Source organism: Eleginops maclovinus, chromosome 13 (assembly GCF_036324505.1).
Source record: "Eleginops maclovinus isolate JMC-PN-2008 ecotype Puerto Natales chromosome 13, JC_Emac_rtc_rv5, whole genome shotgun sequence".
NCBI classification, from domain to species: Eukaryota; Metazoa; Chordata; class Actinopteri; order Perciformes; family Eleginopidae; genus Eleginops; species Eleginops maclovinus.
Genome location: NC_086361.1, coordinates 3,503,816 through 3,516,788, shown reverse-complemented (window position 1 = coordinate 3,516,788; position 12,973 = coordinate 3,503,816). Strand labels below are relative to the sequence as shown.

The window sequence follows — 12,973 nt, the reverse complement described above, 5'->3', positions numbered from 1 at the left end:
TTTTAATTTGCTGTCCAAATCCCGCCAGCAAAATATCAGTTTTGCAAGGATAAGTAAATAAGCTGATATATATAAATGGGGCCCTGTTCTGCTTTTTGGGGTTTTCCCTTTCCTGTAGTGTGTTCTATAGGTTTTTGTGCATGTAAATGGTCTGCAAAGGCTAAAATCCTCGTGTTCCCTTCCAGTGGGAGTTTCTCTCCCACAGTGGGAGTTTCTCTCCCACACATTCCACCCACCCTGCCTGACTCACCTGGACTCCTTGTTTATTCTGTAACACAGTGACATCACCATGTAACACTCACGCTTCTTCACACAGCACAGTATGAGAAAAATAAAGAGTTTTTTGAACTTTAAAGCATGGATACATGTCCCAGTAGAGGCAATACATACTGATATGAAGTTGAAAATGAGCAGAATATGTCTTCTTTAATGTTTCCCTAGCTTTTATAAGAGAGACAGATTTGAAAGGAGGAGATAGAGGGGATGACTCATGTGAAGGGACTGCCAGCCTGTATTTGTACATTTTACTCCTTTTATATTAGTTAATTATGAAATCTGGTTATAATTAACGTTTTTCTTTGGGTTGATGTTTTTCGACTATCAGTGGTAGGCAAATGTGAAGGTGTGTGATTGGTCCACCTGCACCCGGTACCTGCAGCTAATTGGCTCCTTTGGTGATGTCATATGTCTACATAAGATAGCAGCGGTGCAGCGAGCGATGCCTTCATGCTCTGATTGGTGGTTCAGGGCTGTGAGCTCTCTGACTGTTGGCTGCCACACTCAGAGAGAGTTTGTGTGTGTGTGTGTGTGTGTGTGTTGGATTGATGTTACTGAGAGTGTGTGTTTATGTTAGTGTTTCCTGGCAGCTAGTCCAGTCTCTGCTCCACCTCAACAACATACTCCCACACATGTAGGTTGCCATTTTATCTGTTTTACACAAACACACACACGCACACGCACACGCACACGCACACGCACAGGCACAGACACACACACACACACACACACACACACACACACACACACACACACACACACACACACACACACACACACACACACACACACACACACACACACACACACACACACACACTCTACCAAGGTCGTCCAGCCCTTTGAAAGAAAGGACAGTATTCTCACAGTAACAAGGTTTCAAGGTTTTATTGGTCATATGCACAGCATATACAGCGTATATGTTGGCAATGAAAATCTTATGTCGCGTGCTCCTCCAACAACTCAACATACATGGTGCAAATAAGATAAATAAAATAGTACAAAAAGAGAGAAGAATATTTACAATAACAACAATAAAGATAAGATAAGGATGTGAAATATATACATATGTGGAATACATTGAAAGTATTTAAATACATTGAAAGTATTGCGCTGGGTGTAGAGGTCCTCCATGGATGGCCGCTCTGTCCTGGTGATGTGCTGAGCAGTTTTCACCACCCTCTATAGAGTCTTACGGTTGAGGGCGGTCCAACTGCCATACCAGGCGGTGATGCAGCCAGTCAGGATACTCTCGATGGTGCACCTGTAGAAGTTGCAGAGTATCCTGGAGTCCATGTTGAACTTCCGCAGCCTGCGGAGGAAGAAGAGCCGCTGTCGAGCCGTCTTGGATATGACCCTAGGTGTGATGTGTCCATGTCAGGTCCTCACTGATGTTTACCACGAGGAACCTGAAGCTGCTGACTCTCTCCACAGGAGTCCCGTCGATGGTGATGGGTGTGTGTGCCTCTCTCTGCCTCTTCCTGTAGTCCACAATCAGCTCCTTTGTTTTGCTGACGTTGAGATGGAGGTTGTTGTCCTGGCACCAAGATGTCAGGGCTCTGACCTCCTCTCTGTACGCCGTCTCGTCGCCGTCTGTGATCAGGCCGATGACGGTCGTGTCGTCAGCAATCTTGATGATGGTGTTGGAGCTGTGAGTGGCCACGCAGTCGTGCGTGAACAGGGAGTAGAGGAGAGGGCTGAGCACACAACCCTGAGGGGCTCCGGTGTTGAGGGTCAAGGTGGAGGATGTGATGTTCCCCATCCACACTGCCTGGGATCTGTCCGTCAGGAAGCTCAGGATCCAGTCACAGAGGGCACTGTTGAGCCCAAGGTCCCTGAGCTGTAGTCAATGAACAGCATTCTCACATAAGATGGAATCCTCCGTGGACCTGTTTGCCCTGTAGGCAAACTGCAGGGGGTCCAGTGAGTCGGGGAGGGAGGAGGTGATAAAAGGTTTGACTAACCGCTCAAAGCACTTCATGATGATGGAGGTGAGTGCAACTGGGCGGTAGTCATTGAGGCAGATGGGTTTTGTCTTTTTGGGGACAGGGACAATGATGGACTCTTTAAAACATGTGGGTACTACAGACTGGAGCAGTGACCTATTGGAAATGTTTGTGAACACATCTGCCAGCTGAACTGCAACAACAATGTTTCCTGCTTTAGTTTCAGCAAACTGCTCCTCATCTGTGTGACCTCTGACCCCCCTGTACGTGTAATGGTGGAGCTGTGTTTGCTATCTCATACAACTGGGTGTATATCAGTGCATTTATATCTAAATTGAAAAACCTTTATATATATTTACAGATATAATGTATGAAGTATTCTATGTACAGTGGAGGAAATAAGTATTTGATCCCCTACCAATTTTGTAAGTTTGCCCACTTACAAAGAAATACAAATGCTATACTTTTAAGAAAAGTACTGCTGATGTCAACTTTTTACCTGGATAAAAGACACCTGTCCACAGTCCAATCATTCCAGTCCAATCATCCTGAATGCTCCAATCATTATGATCTCCATTCTGCCTTCTTAAAGTACTTATTTGAGCCTCAATCAGTGATCTCTGACCTGTGACACATTGTTCTTCCTACTTTGAAAAAAGTCAAACGTTGACTTTAATTAAATGTATTATGTCAACAGATTTCACATCAACATATTAGGTTAGTTAAAAGCAATTATATCTAGTTGAAACAATTTAAAAGTAATATTATTGCTTTAAATTAACCTAATACAGTTATGTGAGAACTGTTGACATAATACATTTAATTAAAGTCAACGTTTCAGTGTTTTTAATGTATGTTAAGGTAAGTTGTAGATGTATTTGTTGCAGAGTTTGAGAATTTTTCTGTTATAATATGTCATATTTGTGTGTGAAAAGCCTATGTTTAACACCAGGATATACTGTAACTTGTCTCAGATCAGATTTCACTAACTGATATTAAGAAGCTTTAAGGAGATTTGGATTTTATCAGATGATCTTTCCTCCAGGTTTTATGGAATTGTACATGTTCTAATTTCTGAGCACTTTAGGAGACATTTGTTCTCATTTATAATTAGAGTTAGTTATTTGAACAACCTACAATAAATCCAAAAGGACAATGTGGAGGTGATGGGTTTACTTTAAATGTCTATTTTAGTTAATGAACACAAAAACAGGTAAAAAAGACCTGGTAAAGAAAACAAAAAATGAAGCACTCAAGTGAAATCAATCAGCTGACATGTTTTTCTGTTCTTCTACCTGTAAAGCAGCGGGAGAGAGAAGCGAACAGACGTGTTCAGTCCTCAGACGTATACCATGTCATTAGACAGCTTTTTATGAACTCATCATTTAAGACTGTTGTCAGAACAGAGGAGACCAGGGCCGCTGCGTCTCAGAATAACTTAAATCTTACAAACAACACACTAAGTGCCACTCACACTTTGTGTTTTTCACTCGTTCTCACGAGGCTCCTCATGAAGTACCTTTGACTCAGTGTTTTATTTTCCCTTCTCTAAACTTTAATTAAATCAAACCAAATCCAAAATTAAAAGTGAAACGTGGAAATGAGACAACAGCAGCTGGGAATGTTAAGCATGTGAGGCCTGATGAAACTTTTCCTCAGTTTCAGTCCCACTGAGGACCTCTTCAGCTCTCATTCCAAACCCGATCAGCAGGAAACACAAAAGAAGGTCCCATCAATGCGAAAACAACAAGCAAGCAATATAATCCTTAATTCAACTTTATTGCAACAAAACCACAAACATAAGTAGTTTCTTTCTAGAACTCATATTTTTATCTTTGTATATACTTTTTATATTCACTGACTTAAAACTGGCCTCTTATTTATATATATATCATTTTGTGGTATATTCTACGGTGCCCACAGGCGCAAACGTGTTACAATGTCCAAAACACTTCCAGTGTTGTGAGATGCAATTTCAAAAACGATGAGAATCTAAAAACATAAAACACTTGCAAATGGAGGAACAGCTTCACCAACTTGCACAACCAACACTTGCGCAGCCTTGACTAAACACAATATACAAAAAATAGGGCTTTTTAAATATGACCGACGCTCACAGGTATGCATAGCTGAGGTAGTCCTAATTCTTAATTCAACATGGGTTTAGAAGTTGTCTCTGAGTGGCCGGAAGTGAGGGGATGGACCGTATTAGCTGATTCTTTGTTGTCGGATAAACAGTTAATTGATCAAATGAAGCTAGATGTGATATATCCTGAGCGGGGTTTAGATGGGGAGGACGACAATCTTTTTCTACATCCATGACGCAGTCGCGGGGAGCTACATCGATGCTTTCATCATGTGGAAGTTGGCGTGGTTAAATCTAAAGTGATATATTTGGATTGGACCTAAGATGCTACAGTTGTCCTGGGAGCTGCACTCAGAGACAGCAGGTGACATAAAAGCTAATATGCTCACAATATCAGAATGCTAACGTATCATTTTTCTAATGTTCGACATCCTTGAGTTAGCATGCTAACGGCTAACTGCTGCTTGTTTATAAAGCATTGAATGGTTTAGGGCCAACATACATATCCGATCTCCTTCTAAATTATGAACCATCTAAAACCCTCAGCTCCTCTGGGACGGGTCTGCTTTCTATCCCCTGAGTCAAAACTAAACAAGGAGAATTTCAGTTATTATGCTCCAGATATCTGGAACAAACTATTAGAACCCTGCATGTCCGCTGCTACTCTTATTACTTGTAAATCCAGGCAGAAGACTTTTCTCTTTGTCGCTGATTTTAATGGAACTATTGATATATAAGACTGCACTGTAACTTTTATTCATGTATTTTATATATTAGCTTGTGTTATCTTGACTTTTTTCTCTTTGATATTTAATGACTGTTTTTAAATGCCATGTGTTTCTGCTGCACTATTTCTTAATGCTCTTAATGTCTTTAATTTTGGTAAAGTGCATTGAATTGCCCTGTGTTGAAAGTTACTGTACAAATAAACTTGCCTTGCCTTGCTCATAAGCAGTAAACACAGTCCAGCTGAGGTGAATGGGAAGGGAAGGTCATAAACTCTGCAAGTATTTGATCATAAATCAAATTTTATGGCACATGAATAATGTTTCCCAGATGATGATGTCAGAAAAGAATCAACAAAGTTGGTAGGATTTATCCTGAGGGTGACATGAAATTGTTAACAAAGTAAAAAGTGATCGATTTTTTATACAACCCTGAAAAAAATTAAAAGACCACTGTCATGATCCTTGTTTTGTTTGATGTTTCCGGTTTTGTTATGAAATGTTTTCCCCTCTTGTGTCATGTTTAGATTCACTTCCTGTCTGCGTTTCCCTCCTGTGCCTGATTGTATCATTGTGTTCACCTGTTGCCCCTGCGTTTCTCCTCCCCTCTCCAGCTGTGTCTTGTCCTGTGATTACCCTGGTGTATTTAGTCCTGTCTTCCCTTTGTGTTCCTTGTGGTGTCGTTGTCATTATATGGTCGTCATTCCTGAATGTTCCAGTCCTGTGATCCCCAGTCTGTCCTGCCTGTCTGCCTCCCTTGACCCGGTTTGTTTCCAGTTATTTGTTGATTTTGTTCTCTGGCTTGCCCTTGCAGTGTTCCTTGTTTTTTATGTACAGCTTTTAATAAAGCTCGCTTTTTGTTGGAACCCCCTCCCTTGCCTGTCCTGCTTACACTGCTGCACTTGGGTCCTGTTATCGAACCTTGACAGAACCGTGACAACCAGTGCAATATGATCAGTTGCTCTCCTTAAGTATTTATAGGTTTGGTATTTTACTAACTACTAACAACATTTCTCTGTGTTGGAATAGACACTGGAATGGAATGGCTGCCATAAGAAATTCCAGAGCTGTATACAAACCGATCAAATAGATTGAAAATAATAATAATTTCATGTTAGCAAGTTGATCGTTTGGAAAACACATTGGTTAATTAGGCCCTCTTCCAGTTGGCAGAGAGATCACAACAAGAGCCAAACCACACCCTGACTCAACTCCTGGTTCAGCTTAGGAACCAATTGGTGCAAACGGTTGACTCAATAAAACTGTATGAGCCTGTGTAGTATTCAAATATTCTTGAAGTGCACTGCATCCTGCCAGCTGACAGGTAGAACCGGATCTTTACAAAATGTTTGTTCACCAGACATTTCAGAAGCTGCAGAGCAGACAGCAGTGTGTTAAATGGATTGTTCACATGCCCCCAGTTTAAAACCTCTATGGAATACCAGTTGTCCCAGAGGCCCATTATTCTGAGACCCCAATGGTCCAAAAAAATTCTAAATTGACCGAAAACCCATTTATCTGATAGCCTGTTATCCTGAAAACAAATGTCTATTGTTCAAAGGGGAGAGTGTGTATTTTTGGAGCAATGGGGCAAAGATTACAGGCTTTTGGACAAATGAAGCTTTTATTTACACTATCGCGGCTACAGTATAATTGGCTGTTGGAACCAGGCACATTTCTACACTGCTTCGTATAAGGAGGTGGGGGAAAAAGGAGGGTTGGATGGTTACCAACAACTACAGTAGGAATGTTCTTTGTGACTGTAAGCTATGCTGATGCAAAACAGCCAGCCAGTGCGAAAAAAGAGTAAACAAGTGGCCGTAAAATCCAAGATTTGGTGGCCTCTGGCACATACTAATGCTGCTATACCATCACATCCACTTTTATTGACTATTTCAGTAAACGCATGCAATGTGTATGGGGTGAATTACTGTTAAGACTATTTTCCTAGCTTATCCCATCTTTTTTAGTAGGAATCAGTACATCTTTTTATTTATTTTACTCCATTTTATTATAACTCATTTGACATACTCAGGGGCAGTAAGCAGGTATGATTTAGGAAAGAACATTGACACATAAACCAGGAGAAAAAGGCATGCTTACTGTGCAAACACTCAAACACACACAGAAATATCCAGTTTGGCCAGCAACCAGCACTTAAAGATAATCCAGATATTAGTTAATAAAAATGTTCAATGTCACAATTTTATGAATGGTTAAAGACAAGGAGGAGAGTCATTTTCATTTTTAGAAATTTGCGTTGCAGGGCACACTACCTATCGTGTAACAATAGCGGGGTACAGCGGACGGGTGCAGCAGCAAAACCTATTAAAGCCACCTAAACAGATCCATACCATTGTGAGTATATGTTATATGACAATTAGTTTTTCTGCTTTACTTTGTTTAACAGCCCTTTCTGACAGGGAAGTTCAGTGTCTGGGGCTCACTGCGATGGAGGCTGACCCGGGGGACTTCTTTTCCCAGGAGCAACACCCTCCTTCACTTCATGCAACACCTCCTCACATTAAGGTGTGAAAACTGTCCCAGGAGAAAAAGTTAAGTTTCCTATCTCCAAATGCAACAAAGTTAAAAATCAGCACCTCTTCAAAACATGATAATTATAATAAACCCCCCCAAGTCTTCAGTGGCCTTCAATGTTTTTGTGAACCTCATTTTGCTTTACAGTAAATCTGATCTTGAAGTGCTGCTTGGTGTTTGCAACACACCCTATATATACAAAACTTTAAACTGAAATGCTGTTTTTTGGACAAGGCATATGATTAAGTAAGAAAAAAAGGAAATACAATATAACTTTGAAGTTGGTAAGATCAGTATGTCAATACTAAATGTCTATATATTTTAATTATATAAGTCAGGACTGATGCTGACTCGTGGTTTGGGGGGTTTAATAACTCCCTCTCCCCATTAGGTAGTTTTTAAAAGCACTTAAAGGGACATATTTTGTTCCTTTTCAGGTTCATATTAGTATTTTGTGCCTCTACTGTGACATGTTGCCATGCTTTAATGTTCAAAAAGCTCTCTATTTTTTTCTCTCGGTATTGGGGCTGGCTTTGAATTGAACTCTTCTGTCAGCGTTGTGGGCGTGGCACATCTAACTCCCTGATTGCTGCCAAGCAGATTCACCTGGTCCCTGCTCCACACCTGCAACCCTCATTACTAAATTACACCAACCTCAGTTCTTACCTTTGTTTTATGACAATTTCCAAATCTTTCTTATTTATTCTATGTTCCTTTATTTGTCTCATTGAAAACCTTTGTAGATAAGATTTCACCTAGTCAAATAATTCCTTTCTTAAAGATTGATATGCTATGTGTACAAAACTGCTGAATAAAACAAGCAAGTTAGCAAATTTTCAAGGGAAGAACACACCATTTTTATTTAAAAGAATGGCCAATCAGATCGAGCACAGGAGGAGGAAGGTGTGAGGATTTAATCAAGGCAGCAGAGGTTGGTCTGAGGTCTTTCTTGAGACAGTTGTGGAAGGGTTTTTTTTATGGAAAGAGTCATATTCTGATAACGTGACAACTGGGTCAGTGTGGAAGGTCTGCTACTACAATCATGCCTCCATCTTTCCCTCTGCGTCTTAAATACTACGCGACCTTCATCAACCCAGATACGACGCCACAGGAGGAGCAGAAATGTCAGAGGCAGCGCGAGGATGCCTTGTCCTCATTTGACGAGTGGAATCGACAATCGAGCCATTGTCCTGCTGCTTTCTCCGCAGCAGTGTTTACAGGCCTGCAGGCAGGTTGTCACACACAAACAACACTGAGATGTATTGAAATCCACAGCCGGAGCTTATCTGATCGTAAATGTGAGGCCACGTGCGCACCACACTGATAAAAACACCCGTTTGGACTCGTAATTGTTGCATGATTTTGAAACTGAGACGAGATATTTATCTGACAGCTTTTTATGTCAATGTTTGTTGTGACAAGATGAAATAAATTTGAAGTTTTCTCGTGACTATCAAACGGTTATTTTTGGACATCAGGATGAAAAGCTTGTTGTGTAGAGGTCACATGCTAATTGTCTTGTGTTCACAAGTAAACAAATTTAACTGTAAAAAACACAAACAAGATAATACTGACTTCCACTGAAAGAAAACCGACTGGATTTCAGTCTTCTTCCTTCTTTAGTATAACTGCAGTGCTCTTTTCATAGTTTGTATTCCTATTGTTATAAAAGGCTCTTCTAACTTAAACATGCAGATGACATAATTTATAATTAATCTGTAAAATGTTGTTAATGTTGCTTTGTTACTAAGAAATTGACTCAAGGGACATTTTCTGAGTAAAAACTTTAAGAATAACCCTGATGTCATCTAACTGGAGGTCTGAGGTTTCAAAGATCGCATTGTTACCAAGCAAAGCAGTTTAATTGAAGACACTGCAATATAAGAAATGTACCATCCATTTTTGGAGCATTAGTTTCTAATATAAAACGTGCCTTATGGTCCAAACTTGCCCTTGCTATATATTAGGTCACATTTTTCTCTCTAGTACACATATTCCTACTATTTCCCTCACTTGACTGTAATTTCTTAAGTTCTTGCTGATAATGAAATGTAAGATCAGGCAACAAAGATGAGCTGATGGTGGTACAGAGGGAACTGAGGTGGAAGATCAGAGAGGTGAAAAACAGCTACAGGAAGAGGATAGAGGAATAGCTGCAGCAGAGGAACTTCAGCGGAGTCTAGAGAGGCCTTAAAACCATCTCTGGCTACAAAGAGCTGGACTCCCAGGTCCGGGGGGACCATCAGTGAGCAAACGACCTGAACATTTTCTTCAATAGATTTGATCAGTCAGGTGCCCCTCCCCCAACCCATTCCCCCCAGCTGCACCCCCCATTGTCCCCACTGCCGGGAAATGGCCCTGTCACCTCTCACACTTCCAACCAGCCCCCGACCATCAGCTCACAGACATTCTTCACACCAATCAACAATCAACCAGGTGAGGAGGGAGCTGCAGAGGTGTAAGGCACGGAAGGCAGCGGGTCCCGATGGCATCAGCTCGAGGCTCCTCAAATCCTGCGCAGACCAGCTGTGTGGGATTGTGGAGTTTCTGTTCAACCTGAGCCTGAAGCAAGGGAGGGTACCACTATGTGGAAGACGTCCTGTGTGGTACCCGTGCCAAAGATCCCACACCCCAAGGACTTCAACAGCTACCAGCCAGTGGCGCTGACCTCGCAGCTGATGGAGACCCTGGAGAGGCTGATCCTTGGACACCTTCGGCCCCTTGTGAGACCATCGATGGACCCGCTGCAGTTTGCCTACCAGCCTGACATCGGGGTGGATCCTGCAGAGGTCCATCTCCCACCTGGAGAAGGCTGGGGGCTGTGGGATCATGTTCTTTGATTTCTCCAGTGCCCTCAACACCATCCAGCCCCTGCTCCTGGGAGACAAGCTGCAGCTCTCGGGGGTGGATCACCACCTCACCTACTGGATCCTGGACTACTTCACCAACTGTCCACAGTACGCGAGGACCAGGGAGTGTCAATTAGACACCATCATCTGCAGTACGGGGGCCCCCCAGGGGACCGTGCTGGCACCGTTTCTCTTCACCCTCTACACTGCAGACTTCACCCACAAAACGCCGACCTGTCACCTGCAGAAGGTCTCTGATGACTCTGCCATCGTCAGCCTCATCTCCAACGAGGACGACAGGGAGTACAGGGAGTTCAAAGTCAAAGTCCACTTTATTGTCAAAGTTTCCACATGTGTTATACATAAAGAAAATTGAAATACCGTTTCTGGCAGTCCCACAATTAAGTGCCATTCCAAACCAACAAGTGAGGGCGGGCCCTCCAACAGCATCCATCCCGACCTCACCTACTGCACTGCCTGACCATGTGCAATGTGGTTTTTGTAAGTAATAAAAACGCTGCAGGTTACGTTAGTTTTTAAAAATGCATCTGCGTGTAGCCTAGAAAATGGTAGACTTGGTCATTTGATGGTTAAGTTCTGATATTTACAGGGAATGTTGCAGAAACCGAGCACCAAAATAAAACTAAAAGGTTTACTGGAAAGGAAACGCTGCTTAAGTTTATTTTGAGTTTGTATTATTTTATTTTGCATATTTTTGTCTGACATATGCTGATTTAAAAGTGTAACGGAAATGTACAGCAGTTTTGGTTTCAGTCGGAGAGAGGGGAGTTCATCCCAAAGCTTGCTGCTGTATTTTTTTGACAATTACTTCTTATTTAACTTAATTTATTTCGGTCTGCAATAAATTAAACATGTTTACATCAGTAAATGTGTACCAACAGAGGTGGCAGGTGTGGGGGTGTTTGTGTGTGAATAGAAGGGGGACAGAGCCGACTGCTGTCAGACGATCCAGCTATATCGGTGCCATCACAAACGGACGTCGCCTCACGTGACATTCCGATGAGAGGACTTCCCATTGCTCTTAAACTAATTTCCTTGCTTCGTCTCCCTTCGCATGGTTTTGTTGCGTTTCTCCGTGCATCCCTGGTAGGAGGGACTAAGACGCAAGGAAAAGACGCAAGTGAGGGAAGCAGGGGTGCAAGGTAAGCGACATGGCATGTACCCAAAGAGTGGGAGTATGCAGGGTATGGTTTGGAATTGCGCCTGCTACTTCATATCGTGACGTGCAAATGTCCTGTTTGAAATTTTGCTTATTCCTGGATAAAAGCGTTCAACTTTTCCATATACAAATCATACAGTATATTAAACATATTTCTATAGTATTTTTCCATATTTATTGTACATTTTTCTGTGCATGTCTATTGATTGTTGCAGTACATGTTTCTTTTTTCTTATGTTATATTGAAGCCTGTAGATGATGAGTAGCTGTGAATAAGGGTAAATGGACAGGTTTTTTTTGTCAGTTCCTGAGAGGGCATCGATGTCCATACCCATCAGTATTTAGTTGTTGGTATTCTCAGCCGTGTTTTGCCTCTTTTGAATGTTTTAGATAAAACAAACAATTCAAACGGTGCACGCTGGCAGAACTCATTTCCCTTTTTTAATTGCATCACAAATCCTTTCAGGAATTCATTTTTTCAGTGAAGTGGGGTGCATTATAAATCAAGTGTTTGCTGCCTGATGACAAGATGTCAATGCTTAATTTAAACTTGAATTTTGAAAACAGCAAATGATCACTTGTGCTGCTCTGCTACTTTTAACAAACACAGCAGTAAATAACTTCCCCATCTCAAATTATAATCTTTTTGAGTGGAACAATCTGTGGAGAACGAGTGTGTGGTTTTGCAGATTTGCTGTGCAGTGTGATGTCGCAGCGCTTCAGAACCTTTTGGAACAAAGATGGTTTTCAGATCAACAGGGCCTCTGGGAAATCTGCTGAGTCGTGACGACAGCAAAGGGGTCACGCAAAACGCACACCCACAGAAACAGTCCGTATACAGATATGTATCCTACTATAATCTGACTTTACTGACAGCATTTTCTAAAGTACCGACCAGTAATGTCCTCCAGGTCACTTTCAGAAGAACTGCAGCTGTGAACAGAGAACACATGAGCAGATGTTGAGTCATCCTCCTGCACAAAAAAAATAACTGACCAAAATGACATACGACTGCTCTCTGCTGTACGTCTGAGACCCTGAGAGGCCGTTTCCACATCTTTAAACCCAGAATCAGATACAGACATCCTTAATCTTTCACACAGCGGGGACATTTACAGTGTTAGAGCAGATGTACAGTGAGTTAAGAAAAGAAGAATTTCCCTCGGTCAGTGGAGGAAATGTGGAGTCCTGGGGGACACCGGTGATTGGTGATGAAGTGGTTTGGGTGAGACATTAGTCCTGTTGATATTTCTGGACGCTGACCTATATTTCCTCTTTGCAGGTGTGGAGGAGTTTATCCCTCAACCACAATCGGAATTCTTGAAAAACCATTTTTATTTGAAAACCATTCCTTCTTTAGTCTGATTTTACAC

General features: G+C 41.8%; 1 long non-coding RNA gene across 1 annotated transcript; it reads left to right on the top strand.

The window, feature by feature from the left end:
- Window positions 1-5,738: 5,738 nt before the first annotated feature.
- Window positions 5,739-7,549, top strand: LOC134874500 (uncharacterized). The gene is made up of 3 exons (XR_010167077.1): window positions 5,739-5,798; window positions 7,300-7,391; window positions 7,457-7,549. It is a non-coding gene; the product is annotated as an uncharacterized LOC134874500 (long non-coding RNA).
- Window positions 7,550-12,973: the final 5,424 nt, after the last annotated feature.